This window comes from Bactrocera neohumeralis, chromosome 5, assembly GCF_024586455.1.
Source record: "Bactrocera neohumeralis isolate Rockhampton chromosome 5, APGP_CSIRO_Bneo_wtdbg2-racon-allhic-juicebox.fasta_v2, whole genome shotgun sequence".
NCBI lineage: Eukaryota > Metazoa > Arthropoda > Insecta > Diptera > Tephritidae > Bactrocera > Bactrocera neohumeralis.
Window position 1 is genome coordinate 35,955,919 of NC_065922.1, and position 25,089 is coordinate 35,981,007.

The 25,089-nt window shown below is 36.2% G+C and overlaps 1 long non-coding RNA gene across 7 annotated transcripts in view; it reads left to right on the forward strand.

The window, feature by feature from the left end:
• LOC126759875 (uncharacterized) overlaps positions 1-25,089 on the forward strand; it is a 565,378-nt gene that overhangs the window by 514,218 nt on the left and 26,071 nt on the right. For all 7 annotated transcript variants that reach the window (XR_007667102.1, XR_007667097.1, XR_007667096.1 and 4 more), the window contains one exon: positions 13,782-13,923. This is a non-coding gene — a long non-coding RNA (uncharacterized LOC126759875). The remainder of the gene's footprint in view (positions 1-13,781; positions 13,924-25,089) is intronic.

The window sequence follows — 25,089 nt, forward strand, 5'->3', positions numbered from 1 at the left end:
ATAAATTGTAGTATCTTACTCGCATTTTGGCAAATATAGATATGCAAATCTGCTTCAACCTTCTCTTCTAAAGGCTTAAGTTAGGGTTGTTTGTAGTAGTCATACGTACTCCTTGTATTTTTCTATGCCATTTGGGATGGTAGATATTTTCTGTCTTCATTTGACGTTTCCTGAAAACAATTGGGGCTTCTAAAAGCTTCTGAAATTATATGATAATAATTTTAAGTTATCCTAATAATATCTTGAGTTAAAATTGGAACAAAATATTCGCCCAAAAATAATTTATAAGTATGGAAGTCAGGCATGCCTGAGTAAAGATCTAAAGAAGGACAAAAATTCATTCAACCAACAAATTCCTTATTTTCAAAATATAATCTGCTTGCTATTTTTCGGCAATGCAGTGAAAATTACCTTCATTCAACAACAACGCAAAGTGTTAATTGCTACTATAGGAGATTAGAAGACCAGTTATGTCCGAAAAGTAACTAGACTACACTTAATTCCAAACTATAGACAGAAATAATTGCACACACACATATTTATAATATAAGCCAATACAATTGTATGTGCACGCCTACAGCACATTACGACAAGTTGAAGGACAAGATGAACAGCAGTCGGCAGCCAGCAGCCAGTTGCCTAGGAGCAGACTTTAAGCACAGCTCAGACACCAAAAGTAAACAAACGTTCAAACATACACACTCACTCCAGCAGCTACTTGCATATTTTCTATAAAGTTTGGCCATTGATTATGCCCTAACATTGATTGCTCGCCACAAAAGGCGGTTACAAACATGTAAAAAGACAACAACATTAAGAAAGTACGTCATAAAATTAACTGTTTTTTCTTAGCTTAATCCGCACAGACGCTCAATGAACTGCTGTGATATCTTTCAGTTAAGTCAATAAAGAGCAAAACTTTAAAACGTTTTATGGCCAAACACTCAAGCCACTTAATCTGTATATGGATGTGCACCACCAAGCTCTCGCCGTTACACCAACTTTACGCGCGCTGAAATCCTTTCCCGTCACCACTGAGCCGCTGGCGCCATGTTTGTGCGTTCTAATGACCCGCATCGAGCAAACAAATTTGCTTTATAGCCGCAAACTCATATTCGTGTAAACACATTAAATTCTGAGCCTTTCTACACACACGCTGGCGCAAACTGGAGCGTACATATAATATTTAAATATACTTTTTCAGACCGTTTTTATCAATTTGAGGGAAGAGGAGCCAATATATGCCGTGCTGTTAAGCTTTTTTTATATTTTATTTTTAAAGCCTTTGCAATTTAATTTTCAAACTGACAAATGCAAATGTTGCTACTAGACTACTCGGATATTAAAAGTTTTGCTCTTGTCTGTGTGCGTACACCACGTCGTATGAGCATTATTGTTCGCTGTTCGTTGTGTAAGTAGACGATCATGTGGTATGGGTGATTTTAATAAAGCACGGTATCATGATGTATTAGTGTAATAAGGAGGTGCAAGTATGCTATGCAAGTGTTTAAAAGTCTCAAGGTCGAATTTTTAAAATTTATGTTAACAAATGAGTTAATCAATTTTATGTAGAGTGACAAGGCCAATCTGATGCGCCACAGTATGTTCTGAAACTAAAAAAAATTTAACTACAGTAATTTCGATATCGAAAATGTTTTTCAAAATGAAGGTATAAAGATACTGAGTACTTATAGAGTTCATTAAACCAGCTGGCAAAGAGACCAAAGATATTTTCCACTAGAAAGCGTCAACTGCTTTAAAAAAAAACAACAAATAGGTTTTTCGGCAAAATCCATTTATTTTATTCAAAATAGTCTCCTTCTGCTTCAATACAGCCTTTTGCGCAGTCCAAAAGCATGTCGAACGAGTGTTATAGCTCGTTGGCCGGTATGGCCGCCAGTATGCCGGTGCAAGCCTTTTGAATGGCCTCTACGTCTGCATAACGCTTACCTTTCATGGTCCAATGCATTTTTCCGATAAGGAAGAAGTCGTACGGTGCCATATCAGATGAATACGGGGAGTGGTTAATGGTTAAAATTTGATTTTTAGTCAAATAATCGTCTTTCGAATGTTGGATTCTGAGCAATTTTTGGTCGTCAGTCAATTTGTGCGGAACAAACGGTGCACACACTTTTCATAAGCCCGAATGTTCGGTCAGAATGCGATAAATCGATGTTTTGGAGATTTTCAATTCCATTTCCATGAATTTCAATGACGATTTCGGCTGATTTTTGATGAATTCACGCACAGTTTCGTTGGAATTTCCGGTGATCAAGGATTTTGATTGGCCCACATGTTGATCGTCATTTATGTTCTCACGGCCACTTTGAAAACGTTAAAACCACTCGTGCATTCTGCTACGGGATAGGCAATTATCGCCATAAACTTGTTTCATCAATTCGAAACGTTTCGGTAAAAGTTTTGCCAATTTTAAAACACAATTTAATGTTAGCTCTTTGCTCGAAGCTCATTTTCGCACCGATAACACAAACATACAGACACTTAAAACACAATAACTTCACTTCCAATCTATGAAATGTCATGAAATTCTCACTGTACAATCGATAGAGATAGCAGATGGCACCACCAGGAGACGCTAGATTTAAAAAGTCCTGTTTACTTTGGAAAGCACCTTGTTTACGATATTTTGTTGTGAGTTCTTGTGCTATTTCAAGAAAAAACTTCAGGGAAACGCGCATGCTCAAAAAGTTGCGCGGGAATAAATTAATTTGCCGTAATTGAGCGTAACGGCTACATTTTAGAAGGCTATATGTCATGAAAAGCACGTTCAATATTGGCTTGTACGGCTTGAAGAGAGTCTGGTTTATTGACTGACTTCAAATAACACCACAAGAAGTAGTTCAATGTTGTTAAATCACTACTTCTTGTGCTGTGTGAAACGTAGAACCGTCTTGTTGGAAATAGATATTTAGGGGTTTCACATAGTCTCATAAAGTTATAAGTTATAACGATCCGAAAACATAGCATTGAGAATGGTAAATGTGTAAATGAGTACCCCAATTGTCAAGATAAACGTATTCCAGTTGCGGCCATAAAAAATTGGTTGTCATCGGTATATACCGCTCTCCATTGGCCATAAAAGTGTCACCAACTTCATTTTGAAAAGCGTCGGACCAATAATTCCACACCAAACTGTCAATGTAGGTGACTGTAATAATTGCTCATGAAAAATTTGTGGATTTTCTTCGCACCAGAATTGACAGCATCGGAAAAGATGAATTTCTTAAAAAATCGTTATGGTTTACAAGTTGTTCCAAGGCAAACTTAGCAAATTTACAACGTTTAGGTTGGTCCAATGGCTTCAATTCTTGAGTGAGTATAAATTTATACAAATGCAAGGCCAAATCCTTTCTCAAAATCTGGCAGATTGCTAATTCTTGATCCCAATTCTTTAGAACGTCTTGCAATCAACAAATTGCGGTCTTCATCAACACTTGCCAGAACGACAGCAATATTTTCATTACTTCGAGCGTTTGTCTTATTGACACTTCGACACTTGGTACTTAGACATTACTTATAAGCTCGAAATTTTCAACAATTCGGCGAATAGCGAGCACAGGTTGACGATTATGACCATACAATGGCAAATGTAAGCTGCCATTTCATCTAGCAAAAATAACGATTTAGTGTGGTTTGTGAGCCGGTAATAATCATCGGTTCATATTTCTTCAAAAATGATGATGCTTAGAACGTAACCGTCAATGGCGACCGTTATCGCGCCATGATAACCGACTATGTGATGCTTGAAGTTGAAGATCGTGATCTCGGCAACATTTAATTTCAACAAGACCGCGGATTTATTGAGAGAACGCTTCGGTGAGCATATAATTTCACGTTTTGGACCAGTCGATTGGCCACCAAGATCGTGTGATATAAAAATAATACAAAATCTAAAGTTTATGCGGACAATCTTGCTTCGATTGAGTCCTTAGAGCAAAACATCACGCGTGTAATTCGCCAGTTACCAGTCGAAATGCTCGAACGATTCATCGAAAATTACTCTTAACAAATGGACCAACCGAAACGTGACTGCGGTCAACACTAACCTTCAAAAAATAAGTGCCAAAGAATGTTCTTTCGAATGATAAAAAAAACATTCCCCATTAAATTTGAAGTTTCTGTGTTTTTTCTTTAAAAAACTATATATTATATCGTTTGACAATCTTGTTCAATCATTTTATATTAATATTTTTTACGCTTGCAAATTAAAAGGCAATTTCCAAAGCCAACTAAAATTACTAATAACTGAAATTAATAATAATCTCTTATATGTAATACCAAATCTCACAACCATCAAAAATCCATCTTACCAAATTATAACTTCCTCACACTTTCAACTATCATTCACTCAACATAAATTGTTATTTTTTACTGTGACTTTCTGTTTGATGAGTTGTGAAATGACTGCACTAAATTTCAATAACAAAATGACCGCGCAAAAATGCCGCATTAAAGATAAGTGGAGAATCAAATTTCTGTCATTTTTCAAGTATATAATATATATATTATTTTTATGAATTTTTAACGAGTATGTTGATTATAAAGCACTTATTTGCAAACTGCAGGCAAAAGTATCTTTACAAATGAATTTGTTTTTAAATAGTATTTATTGTTTTTTTTTTCAAAAATTTCAAAAAATACTTAGGAATTATCACCAGTTTCATCGAATTCTGACAATCACAATATGAAGAGCTTTAATAAATGCCTATCATATTTAAGGCTTGTTTGGTTGTTTGATTTGCGCCAGACTGCAGGTGCTCTCACTTAAGCCATGATTAAGTCCATTGTGTTCCAGATGGTCAGCATTCAACGGATTTTGTAAATCCCTAATTTTTTCCACACCTATTGTACAATGTCTCTTAAGTTGGAACATTAGAAGCCGAGAAACATATTCCAACTCTTCCGGCTTAAAGGTGGGCATTTGCAAAAATGATGTTCCAGCGTAGCATCTTCCTCCGCACATGCTCTTCATTCCGCTGAATCCATTTTTCTAATTTTGTGAGAGTAAGATTTTAAGAGTAGGTGCCTTGTGATGACCCCTACAATATCACTAAGTTCCCTTTTACAAAAGTAGACAATTTTCTGCTATATCCTCTATCAACACTACCCTAAAGTAACTTTGTAGTATGCCCTGTTTTGCTAGCACTTCGAGACGTACGGTGTTTCTCTAGGTTCTATTGCTTCAGACATATCTTTGGCAGCCTAAGAAAATTGCGCCATGTCTATCTTTCGGTTCCTTTAACTCCTAAATATAATGACCTTACGGAGTGAGACTTAATGTTGGCGATACGAAGAACCTTAATTGTCCCTTGGTTGCTCAATAGTAGATTCATGTACTTTCTGGTTTAAACAGAAGCACACTTGGAGACTTCTATAACACCAACAATTTCGGCCTGAAAAAAAGACGTAAGGATTACTAAAGAAGAATCTCGCTCCTGTTCTTGGTTTTCCCTTTGATCCGTCGGTGAATATGTAGAGTTACCGTTGGAACTGTCGATCACAGAACCATTGGTCCTTTATTATCTACTGGGGAATGAAAACGCTGAGTTTTATTCTTCATAGATCTCCTTTTCTCGTTCGCATTTTCAATATAGCTCTAGTTCATTTAGAAGTTCAGGTATGATACCATCCCGGCATTACGTCGAGTCTGGCCCCAAAGATCTAAAATCATAAGTCGGCTGGTTGAAAGCATTGTATCAAAATTCACTTGAACATTTATTGGCCGCAAATCGAGTGTAACCTTTAGAGACTTTGTTGATGTAGTTTTTATTCCGCCCGCAATCCCCAGCAAGAAGGCACCTATTCCAGGGCATTAATGAGGTACTCTTAGGCCCAGTTAGAGGAGATGCGAAGTTTCATTTCTAAGAGCCGAGATAGGTGATTTAGATTCTTCCCTGAACAAAGGACAACTAAGTTGTCCACGTATATCGTATTTAAGGCTTAAAGAAAATATTTTATAAAAAAAGTAATAATTTTCCGCAGTCCCTCATATTTTTCTCTCGTCAAGTTATATGACAACTGTAAAAACCTAAAATGCTTTTAGTATGAAAGATTCACCTTTTAACTATTTATCACCCAACAACGAATGATAGTTTATATAAAAAAGATAAATTGCATTAGCAAATCAGCAACAGAGTCAACGACATCTGTTGAACACATTGTCATAATACGATTTACACAGATCCATGACAACTTACGAGCGACCGTTGCCCGACATTATGCGCTGAACAAGAAAAGATCATTACACACACACACACATACAAATCATGCACAAATTGATTCTCGCCATTTACTATGGTCATTTCGCAGCATTCCAATCAGCAAAACCATTCACAACATCACACCCACCAAAACAGCGTTGTAACTGCGACAACTATTGCTACAACAAAAACTACTTCTGTAGTAAATCTTCAACAGACTGTGGGCAAAAGTGGCGCGCTCTCTAGCAAACATGTCTTCAGTGATTTGACGTGGTTAACGGTTCATTGCGTTGCATCCTAACCTCAAACTTACACGAAGCGACGCTGAAGCAGCTACATGCGCTAAGCGCAAATGATTCGTTGCCTTTTTGTCCTTCAATTCATCAAGCAATGAACGCGACAGCACCAACGTCACGAACTTGTTTTGTCACCGAAAACACGCTGTTTTAGTATCTTCATTTTTACAGTTCTTGATTATTAAGCTTTTTATTTGACGAACATTTCAGGCGAATGAGATAAGAAGTAAGATCTTAGATTCAAAATTTCCAATTCGTTACTTGTTGGCACTTGACTGATGATTATTTTTACTGCGGATGATTTGTTGTTGCTACATTTGTGATTGTTGTGCTTTTGGTTTGTACGCAATAAAGTGAATGTCACCGCTGGCAGTACTCACCGCATTTGTTGTTAATATTATTTAGAGCGTAAGTTACCCAGTTGGAAATAGAATTTACTGTTGTCTACTTTCTACCTTATTGAACCAATAAATTAAGAATTATTTTTTTGGATTATTTTGAATTTTCTAGTTTTGTTTTTGAAACTTTGAAACTAAATTGTAGACGTCAGTTAATTATTCTGCAATTAAATTATAAAGATACCTTCCCAACCCGATAAGGAAAATCTGTTTCCCTCATCCACGTAATTATTTCCCAACTTCAAAATTTTCATTAACTTTTTCTTTTAAACCTACTGTTGAAGATTCAAACACTTCATAGTTTTTATGACATTCCGATTATTTTTAGAAACCCAGAAGTCGAAAATCAGTTCCTTCTTTTGAGACTTAAAATGAAACTTCATTGCGTCAGAAAGAATTTAAGATTTCAAAAAGAACGATTCCCATCAAATACTCGTTAAAATTTAAAACGCATATTATTTACTGTTATATCCAAGATTTTAGATAAATTATAAAGATAAGAGTTTACCATTTGTTTTAAAAATTATTTCGGGCAAGTGACCGCCACGGCTAGCGCCGAATATTCGCTTTCAAATCGTCAATCATCTTGGGCTTATCTATGAGACAACCGACTTCACATAATCTCACAAAAAATAGTGCAGCGATATTAAATCGCATGATTTTGGAGGCTACGCCACAGGTCTACGACATGAAATAATACGCTCATCAAAAGTTTCCTTCAATAGATTGATTGTTTTGTTGGTTGTAAGGCATGCAGCATCGTCTTTGTAGAGCCAAATCAACATCCCCCTCCATCAACATCCACTAATTGAGGCAAGAAAAAGACATTAATCCTGGTTCCATAATATTCCCCATTGACTGTAGCATTAAGGTCGGTTCATTTTTAAAAAAATAGAGACCAAAGATTCCCTCTGCCCATAGAGCACACCAAGCAAGCAGTGACTTTTTGAGGATGTAATTAGAGCCGCAAACTAACTCCCAGAAGGTAGTTGTTTTTAATGTTTCTAAGGTTGTCCCTGTTAAAAAGCTAAGCCCACAGTTGACTCACGCCTCATTACACCAACTTAGTGATTACGGCAGAGGATCGTACTCCGCAAGCTGCCACGGTTTTAACGGGAAAGACACTATCGGTATTAACTCACCAGCAATTTCTGCAGAGTGTCTCTTCCACTTACTCAAGTAACGGAATACTTTAGATAGCCCAGATGCAAAAAAGTCCAAAAAATCATCAGTCCGGAAGTCATAATCCGAGTTGAATGCGAGGTGAAGGTCTGATAGCGCTTTTCACGAGCTGTATATGTCATATGTCATTTGGTGTTAGCCAGGACATTCAGCACAAATTTGGGTCTCAAGGATAACTCCCTGTCGAAGTAAGCGCATATGTTGAAATTACTTTCTCTTAACAATCCTTACGAAAATACATACCTTTGGCTTGTGTTAGAAGAATAATGATGTTACACTGCGAACAGAATACCTAATTCTGCTCTGCATTGACCGAAACAAATGGTAGCAAAGTCAGAGCTATATGGTGAATGCATCAAAACTCCCCAGCCAAGCTTTCCCAGTTTTGACGAATCATCAAAGATTTGTGTGCTCTAGCGTTGTCCTGATGGAAAACAAAGCCCTTTCGTTAATCAATTCTGGCAGTTTTTGCTATTGCTTGCTTCAATCTCATCATTTGTTGATGGTAAAATGTAGAATCAATCATTCGAATCGGCTGGAGCAGCTCATGGTAGATGATTCCTTACCAATCCACCAAACACTCAGCATAACCTTTCGAGGCCGCAACCCTGCCTTTGCGACATTTTTTGATTTGCACCACGCTTGTACCATGATCTTTTTCGCACATCATTGTCGTATTTGATCCACTTTTCGTCTCCTGTTACCATTCGCTTGAGAAACGGTTCGATTTCATTTCGTTTCAGCAAAGAATTGCAGACGTTAATTCGGTCCATTAAATTTTTCACAGACAATTCATGTGGTACCCAAACATCGAGCTTGTTTTTGTAGCCAGCCTTTTTTAAATGGTTTAAAATCGTTTGAAGGTGAATGTTAAGTTCCTTAGCGCTGTCATGGCTGCTTATGTGACGGTCCTGGTCAATATTTTAAATAATTTCATCTACTTTTTCAACGATATGTCGATCAGAGCGAGGTGCATCTTTCACATCGAAATTTACAGAACATAAGCGAGCGAACCATTGTTGTGCTACACGAACTGATACAGCATCGTGTTCGTAAACTTCACAAATTTCCTTGCTGGCATGCGTGGCATTCTTCCCTTTTTTATACAAAAATTTCAAAATATAGCGAATTTCTTCATTATTTTCACTCATTTTTGAACAGCTGTAACTTATTTCAACTTTCCCGAATTAAATTTTTTAATGGAACTTAAACCTCACCTTTTCAACAATATGTGGTATGACACAATGTGATTGGTAGTACTGGAGATAGACGACTGCAACGACATCTATTGACAAAATACGAAAAGACTTTTTCGACTACCCAATATTATAAGTCCTTCATCCCCTACAAACATTACCTAACTCAGTAGTAGGAATGTCAATTAGAACTGACAAGAAAGCAGTGGTAGCGATTGCAAAAAATATACAAAAAATTATATATTGTATAGACCTATGTTATACTACATAATAGATACCCTCTATTTCAAAAACTCGATATCATCCATCAGTTGAAAAATGTTTAAGAAGTAAGTATGTCTTACTGTGGTTACAAGCTTGAAGTGGAAACCGATAGAAAAATATCTGCACTGTATTCGAGCCATTGTCGCGCTTCCATCACCATTAGTGTCACCAGTTTTAGCATCAGCAACTTGTTCACTCATATCTCCACACATACTCTTCACAATTTCTGCCACCGCCATTGTCACCGCAATCTATATCAGCCACATTCTATTCGATTTCGACGTGAAGCTCGTCGTTTCAACGTCACTTTAGGCGCCATTCAGACGCGCTGAAATAAAAATAAACAACAATAGAATTTTTATTGTCCAACATATACATATGTGTGTGCATGTGTGTGTGCGCGTATTTTTCGCCATTTTCCACTCCGTTACTATTTCTTGTTTCGGCGAGGCAGCTTACCAATTTGCACTGGCAATTCGTAGGATTTATGTTTGTTTTCCTTTGCGCGATGACTACGCTATGAGTATCTCTGTTGTTTCAGCTACCAATTGACCACACAAGGACTTCGGGAAAGGAATTTAGTAAAGTGTAATTTGTTATTTTTTTTGTATTGAGTGCGTATGCTTGCAGATAGTTTAGAGTTTTAGTGTTGCTTTTTAGTTGAATAACCCAATAAGCAATATTGTCTAGAACTCAATTGAAATCAAATTAGCGTAAACAGAATTATCAGAAGTTTTTTTTGGTGAAAATGTCGTAAAATGTACTAAAACAAAGTGTGGAGCGAGCAAAGCGAGTAAATCGTTAGGTCCCCTAGGAGCAAAAATCATTGGCAAGATCGATATTCTTATATATAGTTATATTTCATGTTGTATCACACTGATAAATCGTAAAAAACCTGCTGTAGTATGAGTATGCTGTTTTGAACCTCGAAGAAAAAGGATCAAGTTATCAATTATACATACAATCCTCTTAGAGAGTATATTTTCTCTTAAGTACTTGTTTCATTTTTGTAAAGATATAATTGAGAGCGTGTGCGTATCAAAAGAATATGTCAAGAAATAATGTCTTGAGCATTCTTTGATAACTTGACATTGATGGCTCGAAAACATCGGAAGACATTGGTACAGATGTCGCATACCGAACTTTTCATACCTATTGGACGTTTTCCAAGCAGAAGTCTTTCCTATAAGTCATTGAGTAGAGATAAATCTCTAATGCAACTATCGCAATTGTAAGTATCGCCGTAATTAGTGAAACGGCTCTCAAAGCAATCTCAGTTTACGACATTACATTGCTAATATTGCAAGAGAGCATAGAACGGCTAACTAGCCTATCAGCTCGCGGTTGCCACGTCCCAAAGGTAGGGCCACTAATGAACTGATAACGAGTTGCCCGCGCTGCAGCTGCCGGCCGAAAACCTACAATGCGGTTGATCCCTTTATCATAAAGGAGCTGCTCCACAAAGAGGATAGAGAGGGCAGGGAAAAGATTCCAGGTTGTTCAATAAGTTTCGTCGTTTGATAAGTAAAACAAATGATTCAAAATACATTTTATTATTCAGTATAATCTCCCTGAATATTAATACACTTGCTCCGATGATCCTCCAATCTGTGGATCCCATCCCTGAAGTTAGAATGCGGAAGGTCTGCAAAATACGCTTCAATAGCCATTATGACCGCTTCATTTGATGAAAAACGCTCGCCACGCAGAGATTTTTTGAGTTCAGGAAACAAACGGAAGTCGCTGGCGGCCAAATCTAGTGAATACGGTGATGCTCCAACAATTCGAACTTTAATTCATGGATTTTAGCCATTGTCGAAATGCTCTTGTGACACGGTGTATTGTCCTAATGAAAAGGAATTTTTTTCTTCTGCAAACCGGGTCTTTTTTCACGAATTTTTTCTTCAACTCGTCCCAAAGGTTGCAATAATATTCAGAATTATTTTTTTTTCCAGTTTGCAAGTAATCCACAAACAAAATTTCTCTCGCATCTGATACCATAACCTTCTTGGCCGATTTCCGGACACGAACTCGTTTCGAAGCCGAACAACCAGGTTCACACCACTCTTTAGCCTCTTGTTTTGATTCAGGATCATGGTGATAGACCCAAGTCTCATCCATAGTGATGAATCGACGCACAAAATCCACTTTATCCTTTTTAAAACGCTCCAAATGTTGCTGAGATAGTCGCATTCGAATGTGTTTTTGTTCCATTGTTAGCGAATACGGCACCCATTGTGCACACCGCTTTCTAAAAGCCAAAAATTCACTTAAAATATGGCTTACGATGTCTAATGAAATGTGTAGAGCCTCTACTCAATCTCTCTCAGTCAATCGACGATTTTCCAAAACCACATCCTGTATTTTGGCTATGATTTCTGGTGTTGATGCGCTTTTTGAGGTCTTTCACGTGGATCGTCTTCAAGACTTGTAGGACCACGTTTAAATTCAGCAGCCCATCTTTCTACTGTTCTGAACAATCATTATTTACTTTTAACATTCGTTCGTGAATTTCTTTTGGTGCTACACCTTCCAAAAACAAGAATTGTATCACTGCTTGTAAACAAAGAATAAATTGACAGATTGAAATGAAACTTCACATACACTCATATGAAGAGTATACCAATAAAGCAAAAAAAAATTTTTGGCTAGCAGCAACGCTTCTCTTATCGAACGACAAAGCTTATTGAACAACCTGGTATTTAAAACAACTCACGGGCATACGCCAGGCAAATTTGCTAAAATATGTTTAAAACTCCACTAGGTTCAGAAGTGTAATAAACCTCCTGAGGAACTAATTCCGGTTACTTGTGTCATTTTACACTGCAAAAAGCACCTATTTAATATGTCTATCGTCTCTTGTGCCGGAAACTCCCGAGCACTTGATGATAAACTGATCGGCTGTCGGTAGACGCAGGACAAAGCCCTTGGATCTCTGTATCCGAATAAGAATCGCCAGTTTATCATTGTGCTGCGCCTATGTGATTCGTTCTGACAGAGGGGAGGGCACACTAGACCTTAGGTCACTTTACAAACCTCAATTTATTTCTTTTCTCTTCAATTGTTTTATAACGAAACATACCTTAGAAAGAGCCGAGTTTGACGAATAAATGACCAGTAAACTTAACAATAATATACCAAAGAATATTTAACCATTTAATGATAAGAAAATAATCAATCAGAAGCGAATTATTCACATATTTCTAATGGTTAGAATCATAACGAAACATGACTGCAGATATATCAAAGTTATATTTGTGTCTCGAGCACTAATTCAGTCTGAGATCAAAGTGTCTGGACAATGAAAACTATCATTACATGAGATAAATATACAAACTGAGTTCTACTCGACCGAATCTGCTAAAGTTCAGAAAAGCAAAGTCAAAAACGTTTAGTTTATAAAAGATTACAAAATAAAGAAATAAATTCAAGTAACACACTACAAATGCAGCTTCCACTATAAACAATACTTTATACAATTCTCATCTGTAAATTTTCTGAGTATTTTGCCAGACATCTCAATTCTTACAATTATTTTGAGTTCGTTCAGATAAGATCCATTTGTTGAACTCTTCAACTACACTAAAAAAACAACAAATTGAATTTACTGAACAAGTAACGTCTGCTAAAAACAAATCATTACTTTTCAAATAGATGGATTCAGTAATCTGTATATCCAGTTATAAAAGTTCCTTGGTATAGATTACTGTAAATAGTGTTAGAAAGATAAGCCATATTTTTCAGCTCCTCTGCAATAAAGTCTGGCGTTTGGAAATGTGATTAGCGTTTATAGTCCTCTTGGTTTCACTAAATCCGTCAGAAAACTTTTGCTTTGAACAAGATCTTAGTTAGGACCTGCACTGTCAACAATCCGCTATCTGTAGCAAGCATTCGGAGCAAAAGTGACCTGCTTTAACCAATAGCAGAGCAATTGTGTTCCATCAGGAACCTAAGGGAATTTGTATTACGGTCAGGCCTAACATCGATAGGTAAACGCCCTTAAACTCTGGGAGTTCAGACTTTTTCCAAATAGATACCTTCGTTCTTTCTTTAAAATTTTAAAATCATCGCGTCTTTTCAATAATTGTACTTTTCTGTATTTGTTGGGACGATAAATATAACACATATACTTAATATAAACCTTATTTATACAAACATACATATTTGAAGTGAAACACTTCTTTTCATTTTCAATTCTTCATTTATTTTTTGTCTTTTTTCCAGCTCCCCATTTGCGTTAACTCGTGTACAGCTTGTGTTGTCTTTGTGTGACCTTTGATTGCGGGTCGATATTTGCTTTACGCTTCCATGGCTCAAGAATACAATTACAACAACAACAATAAGATACCAATTTCCAACACTAAATGTAAGTAAAAAGTTATAGCCACAATGTGCACACACGCACTTCAGTACAAATTTTTCAATCAAATCCACCACATAATTGATATATACCTATGTGCATACATATATATATATATGTTTACTCAAACACTTATGATATATATATATGTATATATATATATATATATGTATGTGTGTGTAGAAGGATAGCGAGACTTGAAAGTCTATTTTCGATTTTCACTTATTTGTTCTCTTCATTTTCTTGCCTTCTTTGTTTCTTTATTAATCTACGTCAATGACCAATGAATTAAGCTTCTTTTGCCCCAAAATTTCTCTCATCACACGGCTAACCGCTCAAACTTTATACGCTTTATGGATTTGTGTTAAAGTTTTACAGGATTCTTTACTTAATTCACCGACTTCTTTTTTTGCTCTTCTATTTTTTCACATTATTTCTGGCCTTCGAAACGTAGTAAAAGCGTTAACAACTCAGACGTTCAACTGAGCATTTCGAGCATATTTTGGTTGTTCTAGTTCCTTAACTTCACACTAATCCCCACTCATCATTATCGCAAGCGCTTCCAGGCGGAGCTACACTCTGTTTATCGGCGGTGTCCTCTTTTCTGCCACTATGCGGGGCAATAAAATTGATGTCACGTTTTTATGACGTTGTTGATGAGTTGTTATCTTTGATTTCGTTTTGCTGCGTACTGCACACCAACTCACTGTCCCTACTGTCCCACCAACCGCTCTTGCATGCCTCTCCAATCCGCTGGCACAGCGCTTCATGCTCAGAAGGGTAGAGGTATTTAGTTCGCCGCCAACACAGCATTGCTTTTTTCGCGTGCAAATCTCTGTGCGTTCAAGCAGATTTTCGGTTATTTCTCTTACTTCAGCGCTAAGTGTCTGGGCATCAAGGACCTACGTTTTGCTGTCACTTTTCTTTAATTTTGGCGTTCATTGCACACTTCGTTGGGGCGGCACGCTGCGGCGTGGCTGTCATATTTGTTTGTTTGCTTGTTTACTCAAGCTCTTCAGTTTTTCCTTAAAAGCATATTTCAAGTGCAGTCATAAAAATTTTATGTCAACATTCCCCTCCATTTAACACGCATTCAAGGTTATTTAATATGTGCTCGCTCCAAAGTACTCGGAAGCATGAGTGAAACTAATTTTGCTTGTCATCTTTTATGTGCTCGATTTCAATTATATAACTAATTAGGCTCTTAGTGTGAGCCTCAATGAGTTGAAATGTGTTATACATACTTATGTCTGTGTAAATAGGTGTAGGTCACACCGCCATGTGACGGATGTTATGATGATAGTCAAACTCATACGTAACAGTATTAATTTCAACACAATGCAAACTAACAAGGCCGGCTGTGGTTTACACACCTAAACATAATCCAACTTGTGGAGTCATACTGATGACAAAGATAAAAGATTGACCAAGACTTTTGATTCACTGTGTTAAATATGTTATTTTATCAAGCAGAAAACTTTTACGAAAATAGTTTTTTCATATATTTTTTCAAGCTTACATCAAAAAAGGTGGTGAGTTTATTTCCGAAAATGTGTAAATTGGAATTTTTCTTTTTTGGCATAATTTGAGTGCTTCCTATTCTAAATATATTTCCCAAACAGTTTTCTTAACCTTTTTCATTATTATACTTTTGTTAACTTCTTTAAAGATGTCGCATCACAGTTTCAAATATTTCTTTAGTTCCAAAATATTGATATTTATTCCTCAAAAAACACTTTTAAATCTCAAGTGGTAGTATCACGTTAAAGTTAAAATGATTCTTTTTTATATTATTGAGGAAAATTTTTTACAAAAATAAAAATATACGATGGAAGATCAGATAATTTAATTCCAAAATTCCTGACAAAACCCACAGAATATTATTTAGTGATGCCCGTTAAACATAAACAGTGTGAAGATATCATGAGGTATTAAACCTTGAAAATGTTTATTCAGTTACTTAAAAATAATCAAATTAGTACTGTACTGCATGCAAAAAATAGTAAGACTAATTGAAGAACTTTTTTTATAGATTGGTAAGACTGTCAGTGACATCTGTACCTAACGTCGCACCAAAATAATCATTAGTGTTTAGAATACGCTTGTCTTTCTAAAGTACATGAAGTCTATTCGGTGATTCCTACGATGAATGAAGTTATTCAACAAAGAAGTTCCATTAAATGTTGTGTGCGTAATCAAATTTCTGGTGCCGGAACGTGAAAGCTCGATTCATTCCAAATTTTTTTTTCGAATTGGAGGATTAGAAAAAAGTTGGCACAAGTGTATTGGGGCCTAAGGGGATTACTTTGAATAATAATTGGATGATTATTTTCACTTTAATCGGTTAATTCGTATGGCAGCTGTGTGTTTGTGAAAGCTTGGAAAAAACGCAACCATTTGGCCGACTATTTATTTTTTGTAATAAAATAATTTTCTTTTTATACGCAAATGTTTAAAGGCACTATTTTCAATAGTTGAAATTTTCAACATTAATGACACCGAAATTTTTTTTATTGAGTCGAAATAACACAAAACAAAATGTTTAGCACGAAAAAGTGTTAAATGTAAATTCTGGTTGGAATATATTAATACAAGGTGCGTTCCAAAGTAAACAGGACTTTAAAAAAAACTGAAAACAAATAGTTTTTTCGGCAAAATCAATTTATTTTATTCAAAATAGTCTCTTTCTGCTTCAATACAGCTTTTTGCACGGTCCAAAAGCATGTCGAACGAGTGTTTTAGCTCGTTGGCCGGTATGGCCGCCAGAATGCCGGTGCAAGCCTTTTGAATGGCCTCTACGTCTGCATAACGCCTTCCTTTCATGAGCAAATGCATTTTTCCGAAAATGAAGAAATCGCACAATGCCACATCAGGTGAATACATGGAGTAGTTAATGGTTAAAATTTGATTTTTGATCAAATAATCGGTAACAATTATGTCCTTCGAATGTTGGATTCTGATTTGTCAGTCAATTTGTGCGGACCAAACAGTGCACACACCTTTCGTAAACCCAAATGTTCGGTCCAAATGCAATAAATCGATGTTTTGGAGATGTTCAATTCCATTTCCATGAATTTCAATGATGATTTCGGCTGATTTTTGATGAATTCACGCACAGTTTCAATGGAATTTCCGGTGATCACGGATTTTGATTGGCCCACATGTTGATCGTCATTTATGTACTCACGACCACTTTGAAAACGGTGGAACCAGTCATGCACACTGCTACGGGAAAGGCAATCATCGCCATAAGCTTGTTTCATCAATTTAAAACAAAATTGAATGTTGGCTCTTTGTTCGAAGCTTACTGACATTTAAAACGCAATAACTTCACTTCCAATCCAATAAAATTCTCACTGGACAATCGATAAAGGTACAGATTCTAACGCATTAGTCGACACATAGATAGCGCCACCAGGGGCGCTAGATTCAAAATGTCCTGTTTACTTTAGAACGCACGTTGTACATGTGTGTATTTGTAAAAAAATTCCAATAGTTAGAAATCAAACTTCATATTTATATTCCCTTGAGAATACTTCCTGTTTTCATACAAGAAAGCAAACACGTTTTTAAGAGGTCAGTAGGGTAATGTTTTTTTAATTTTTTTTTTTTTTTTTGGATTTTCTGTAATGTAGAAACCCACTTTACCATTGGAAGGCTTCGAAAACGTCCAAAAAATAATAATACCGCTCGACGTTCGGAGCGCTCGGAGTGCACACCTCAAACTTTAAACGCGTTTTTCTCAAAACACACTTTTCTAAACTGGCGAACATGATTCCGGTCGAACTACTCAACCGATTTGCTTAATTTTTTTTTTAAAGTTCCCTAAGCGCCTGGCTATCATCCCTACTAGATTCATAATTTTTTATAATTTATTGACAATGTTATGACAAAATTTATGTAAAAAAACATGGGGAATAATTAAAAAAAAAACGTTAATTACTTTTTTATTTATCAACATTGTCATCTAAAAATTCCGAAAAAATTTTTTTATACACTCCACGATGTACCTCATGATATGTGAAAAACGTTCTATTGTAGAATAAAAATTTCTATAAAAAAACGTCAAAAAAGCAGGCCAAATTACCCTACTGACCCCTCAAATATACTTTGACTAGTGCGTTGGTAAGAAATTGTTATATAAATTTATATCGCTCCTGGTATTACAAAAAGTGAAAACTGGTTTGCTCGAGCCAAATCAATCGGTTAATTCCGTACATGTGATAATTAATTTAACAAAAGTTTTTACTTCTTAACAAAACACTTTAAGAAAGCCATGAAAATAAAAAACGAAATTAATTTTGGTTGATTGATGGCTTGTTTGCAAAGGGAGGTGCATGCCAGACCCGGGCGGCCGTACTTAGGTCATCATTAGGCCATACTTATCCAGCAACAAAAACCTGATTTTTTCCACCTTGTATTGTATATATTTAAAGTTGGAGCAATGGGAGCCGTGGAATATATCTCGACTAATCTGGTAGAAGAATGAGCATTCGCATAGATAATGTTCCAGTGTCTCATTATCGCCCTCGCAGACTCTGCTTTCCGCCGAATCCACTTTTTCAATTTTCTGAAGGTGAGATCTTAAAGGTAGCAGCCCTGTGATGACACTTATAATATTGCTAAATTTAATTTTGACTAAAAGTAGAAGCTTTTGATAACACTATTCCAAAGTAACTTTGTGATATGCCCTGTGTTGCTAGTGTTCCAAGACCAGAGGTAATACTTTAGGGTTCATTGCTTCAAGTAACGCTTGAAGAGCTGAATTCTCTGAGGCAGTTTATGGTAATTGTGTTTTCAGATGCCCCAGAGCGTGTCAGCTCATCCGCCTCTTCATTTCATTTTATCCTATTGATTGAATACCCAGATGATAACAATCGTGTTACCTACTGAAAATCTAGTTAATGACTGCTTGCATAACCTAACGCAGTGAAGTGTAGTAGAGGCGCTACAGATGGTTTTAGTTGTCGCTTGGCAATCTACTAGAAGTTTTATGAATTTGATGGTTAGAGCAGAAGCCCATTTGGCGTATTTTGTTATACCAACAATTTCAACCTGATAGACTGGATTGTAGTCGCATAGTTTGAAGTCACCTTCTGTGTATGGATTACAACTGAAGAAGCCCTCTTCTCAACCTATTTCAGCCTTTGACCTGTCGGTGAATGACTAGATTTCAACGTTCGAAGATACCCTTTCAAATAAAAAACTGTTCCTTGCAAGGACTTGATTTTGATCGATCAGTTTGTATCTCAGCTATATCCTATGTTGACCCGATATCGGAGGTTCCGACACACGTTCAGCTTCTTGAAGAGAAAAGGAGCGGTGTAAAATTTCCCTCTTCAAGTTATAAAAACATATACATATAATATAGGCGTACAGTAATTCTTAAAATTATTGGGTGGAAGACTGTAAAAAATATTTAACAGGGCCATTGAACCTAAAATAAAGCATTATTAATGGTTTATTGAAATAATCCATAACAATGCAACTTAAGAGAGTGGAAAAAACGCTTCAATTTCGAATATAAATATGGCCCATATACCATTTCAACGTATGTATTTGCCTCTTAAACTTCAACCAGCTAAGCGTCTCGAGAAAAATGCGAAATATTGTTTGCGCAGCTGTAATTTTACTTTTGTTTGGTGTCACTTCAATTAAGGGTAATGCAGATTTTAGGATTTCATCCGCATCACACCACTTATGTTATTATAACCATGTTTTATATTATCTTATCACCTTTTGTTGCAGCACAAGATTGCCGCCCCCTGACGATACAACTGCTTGTTGGACAAAACTTCTGCTTACGCAACTGTCCGCCGCTACCAAAAAGATGCTTTACCCCATATCGAAATACCCTCATACTAGTGTGTCCACCCAATTGTTGTCTCTCCGGTAAAAAGTGTATACCTTTGAAGCGATTGGGATGAGTTAAAGAGTTCAAAGCTAAAATTTAAATAAATACTTAACTAATACATGAATACTTGAAATATATAGAGATTTCCTATAATTTTTCACTTTCGGTAAAAACTTTTTGTTTTCGAAGTAAAAATATATCATTCGCACACAAAGGTCTAAGAGAGTGTTGATATGAATACGTTTGAAGTACTTTTATAATTTGTTACTACAATTTCACCTTCTCTCGATGTATTTTTCATATCAGAATCTCGAGTTTTTGTTCAGTCTCCGATATATTTCGGATACAAGTCTAGACAAAAAAATTATAATTAAGCTCCAAATTAAGATACAAAACCGTTATCGCTGTACAAAGAGGCATTTGCCGGATGAAAATTGAGGGCGTGGTTTCTATTTCAACTAAACTTACTGAAAGGAAGTCATTCTAGCACTTCTTTGTATACTTTCAAAATGGGAGAAATCAAACGATAACCACCTACTCGCTATACATATACTAGTTAAAAAACTACTAAAAGAGCGATAATTGTATAAATTAATAGTCGACGTCAAACTTTGAAAAATGGGCATGAACCGTCTACCTTTAGGAAAAATCCTACACCTCAGAAACTAATGGACTACTTTCAGTCGAATTTGAAGCGTTGGTTACATGACATTCCCCTTTTAAATCGTGAAAATGGACGAAACTGGATCACGACGATGCGTATTTCCCGTGCTCCAGAGAATAAATAGCACCAAATAACCCAATAAAACTTGAGTAAATTTGAGGTATTCCATCACACATCCCAAAATAATAGAAGTCGTACAGCAGGTTTTCAAGTCCACAGGTACAGAACAAGTTGACGGCTGTGCCTCAAATCAAATTGTTTACCGAAAATATCAGTAAAAGTCTAAGGTCGATCAGGTCAATACTGTCATTACCCCCAATATACCTTATATACAGATTTTCGAACTTCCGAGTGATTTAATACCATTATTGCAACATGTGAGACAAAATAAATTAAAAGACCGTTTTCGGGTTGAATTTATAGGATATACATATACACTGAAATTCCTCATTACAGACTGTCCTCATAGCCGGACATCTACCATAACCGGACAAATTTCATGAACACAAAGTTTTCATTAATATTTCCAAACAAAAGCAATTCCTATAACCGGACATAAGAACGTTCCAATGACCAGTCACGGACATAATTTTGGAAAGATTTTGTTCAAATTATTTCTCGTAAATAGGCAAAATTTCATAAAATTTGCCGACAGTTTTTCGTAGAAAAAAACAGGAAGATTTCAAAAAAAAAAGGAAAGCTTCCATAGCACGATAGCGAGTGACACTTTTCTCCAAATTGGAACTAGATATCTTCAAAACTCTTCCTTTGAGAAACACCATTTGAATTTCGATTTCAAAATTTGAGAGAATGCTTATTAAAGTATATACTATCCGATAATGTAAAAATATCTCACTGAGACGATCCCTTAATTCGATACATCATCTTAATGCCGTCATATAACTCGTACTGCTCATCATTCCATCGAATGTGATATTCGCCGCTGCCTAACCCTTCTCTCGAATGCTTGTAAGGTCGACTCATCAGATGTTGTCATCGTCCATGCCTCTCCAACATATAGCAGGACGGGAATAATGAGTGACTTCTAGAGTTGTTCTTCGAGAGAGAACTTTACTTCTCAATTGCCTACTCAGTCCGAAGTAGCATCTGTTGGCAAAAGTTATTCTGCATTGGATTTCCAGACTGACATTGTTGGTGGTGTTGATACGAGTACTGGTTCCAAGATAGACGTAATTATCTACGGCTTGAAAGTTATGACTGTCAACAGTGACGTGAGAGCCAAGTCGCGACTGCGACGACTGTTTGTTTGATATTAGGAGATATCAATATATCTGAAACCTTGTATGGTATTGAACGGCTCGGAAAGGTCCTTCCCGATCCTAACGGAGCTTTTGGTATTGCTCAACGTCAGTTTACACGGCCGCATTAGTTTTACTCTCTTAGCCAAACAAAAACACAAGATCTACAACTTTTGTATGAACACCTTTTTCACATAACCTCAAAATTTATGTAAAAAATCCAAGTTTTTAGGGCTTTTTCTTTTTATCTTGTGTTGTTTTTCTTTCACGAAATTTGGTGCAAAGTAACAGTCTTATTTTGTATTTCGAAAGTAAAAGTTACAAGATCCGCAGAATTTGTTCAGATCGGACTATATAGCATGTAGCCGTCATACAAACTAATCTATCAAATTTAAGTTTTCGTATGAATAACTTTAATACTTTTGGAGGGTACTATAACTTTAGTTCAACTGAATTTCACATTTTTTTTTTGGTTTAATTTGTTTTAAGACTAATTTCAATCAATCTTTTGTTTCTTTCTAAGCTGCCAAAGTTGTCAGAATGCATAAAAGAAAATTGCCTCCTTTCTAATAGCTTTAATTGGCTACTTTGCACTTACAAATCGTTTTCACTTATTAAGAAAGACCTCACCCTTAATGCGCATCAACTAATATATAACGCAAAATATTTACCTTACTTAAACTCAAAAGCACACCATTGACTTTGTCAAAGCAAGAGCACTTGGCTGCAGTCAAAAGTTACTCATACGCCATGATGGATTTGCCACACACACATCCCTCAAACGTATTATGCGTATGTTTGTGTTGACTTTATTCTTTAGAAAAACGCACAATTCATCATTTGCTGTAAGTCAACCGCCGCACTAAAGTCTACATCTTAAACGCTTTACAATATGAATAAGTCAATCTACTTTGCATGAAAAGCCTACAAAATGTGTCAGATTATCTGACATCCATTTGTACATGCCTACATATACTTTTCGTTGGAAATGCTAACATTTATTTCACAAAGTATTTGCCAAATTTTGCAATCTCTCGCTCTTCCTCAGCTTTACAAGCTTTTCGGAAGCAAACACTCTCTCACAGCACAAGTTTCTTCCACACACATTGATAACGCGCTTGAATAATTAACCTGATTCATATAACTTTGTTTGGGTGGTGTGGTTAGAAAAAACACAACAACACTTTGGCAATCAATTTTAGTGGCTGAAGTAGTGGGGGCAGCTGTTGCCATTGAATTGTGCTGCGCCACCTTGGCTTGGTGCAAAAAACGCATTTCGCGATAAATAAATCATTTTGCCCGACTCAAGGTGGCTTTTTATTGCTGCTTACCTGTGTTGATTTTTATTTCATTTACTTACACCGTTAGATTTCGTAAGATTCCACGTTCATGTTTTTGCAGTTTTTAAAGTCCTTCGACGCTTCTTTGGCTTTATCTTGCTTTGCTGCGAGAGCTTTTTATTTTCTTGGCTGTGTTGCGTTATTTGGCGGCAGTCGCCTGCTGAGATTTGAAATATCTACACAAGTCGGGCGTCAATGACAAGACAATACACCCACCCACAAACTCAGATACAAAGTGCCTCTAAATCAGGTGAGACTACACTTACTTTGTAAAAGAGCTCACAAGCCACCATTTTTTTTACTTTGTACAAGAAAAATTATTCTAAAAACTGTGTTATTTTTACGTTCTTGACGTATGAAAAAAATATTAAAAAGAAATTGTTTTACAGATGACGTGGCATGGCATGGCTGTACGCGACGCGCCTTGACTTTGTGCCAGCCAAACAAAGCTATTTCACTTTCTATTCCTCTTGATTTACATTTGTTTGTTACTTTTCAGTGATTCATCATTTTTTCAGACATTTTTCTCGGCTTTGTTCGTCTTGTGTTATTTTAAACCAAAAGCTTTATGGTGATTTGTGAGACGCACAGATTGGATCAGCTAAATTGTGTATACTTTTTATTTAACTTTCAATATAGGCATTTATATGGTGTTTAAAAAATATTACAACAACCTTCTAATTCTAATATTCCATTACCGCACTTCACAACTCCATTGAGAAAATAAAATTCTATGAAGCGGCACTATGGCAACTGTGAGACTTCTTACCCTCTAACCTGAAAATTATGAGCTACACGCCGACAGAGAAAATTATTTTTCTATTCGAAGACACTTTTAAGAATGTTGGTCTTTTCATAACTCATATTTATCGTACCCGTACTCCTTTCAAAATTTTTTTTTCAGAACTTACCGTTGTAATAGGTCTTCTAAAGGATGTTTCTTTTTTTTTTTTGAAGCACGTGGTTCGCAAGAAGAAATAAAACGCATATAATTTAATGTTATGGCCAAGATGTTAGCTTAATATTAGCTGGCTTGAATAAATTTCAGCTGACAGACCCAATTTTGGATGACTTTTTGCAGCAGTTGGAGCCATATGTCAGCAATAATGCGCCGAATGCACTGTTCCAAGGCATCAATCGTTTTGGACATATTTGCGTACACAAAATGCTTTATTTAACCACAAAAATTATTCTAGCGATGTGACATCGAAAGGTCTTCGACGCCACACCTTTTAAGAAATATGAACCAATGATTCCCACTGGCCGTGGAGTAAACCAAACAGTCCCTTTTTAAGAATGAAACGGCGTCTCAACAATGTCTTCTGAATTATCATTACGTCAAATGCGACATTTTCTTTTTTTAACGTACATATTCAACCAAAAGTGAGCTTCATCGTTGAAGGATAGGATTTTCTCACCCCAGAAAACGAGCAAAATCTTCCATAAAGAGGATGGCCGAAGCTACAATTATTGCACGCGTTGACGGTTAGACTCCTCATTAAGGTCTTCTTCGAAACTTTGCTTCACAGCAGCAATAGCTTTTATAGTCTGCATTGTAAGGCGCCTCTGTGGATGCATGGTCGCTTGAATTTCTGACTCTGTTGCGCCAACCAAACCATTGTTTCTGTAATGATTTTGCTCGATTTTCAAAAATTCTGCTCATTATGCAAAATCAAACCAAAGTAAGTATAAATCAAGTAAAAGCTTTCCAAAAAACCAATCCCAAAAAAGTATTCCATCATTGAAAACCATATATCTGAATAAATAACTTCTACATGGTACACCAGAAAAACATATTTCTGGCTGAAAAAAGGTTCAAACCAGACATTTTGCTATTCTGAAGAAGATTTCTTCAGCTTAATTTTCATCAAGTTTGGATGGATTGGAAGCTTTCATCAGGGAAATGTTGTCCACAACTTTCTGAAAGCGAAACTGCTGAAGGCCATTGAATAAATTCACACTAACTGCAGCGAATAGTTTCTTCTTCATGCAGCAATCGTTGCAAATATGTATACTTAACGCTCTAAAGGAATAAAAACGTAAATGTACAAATTT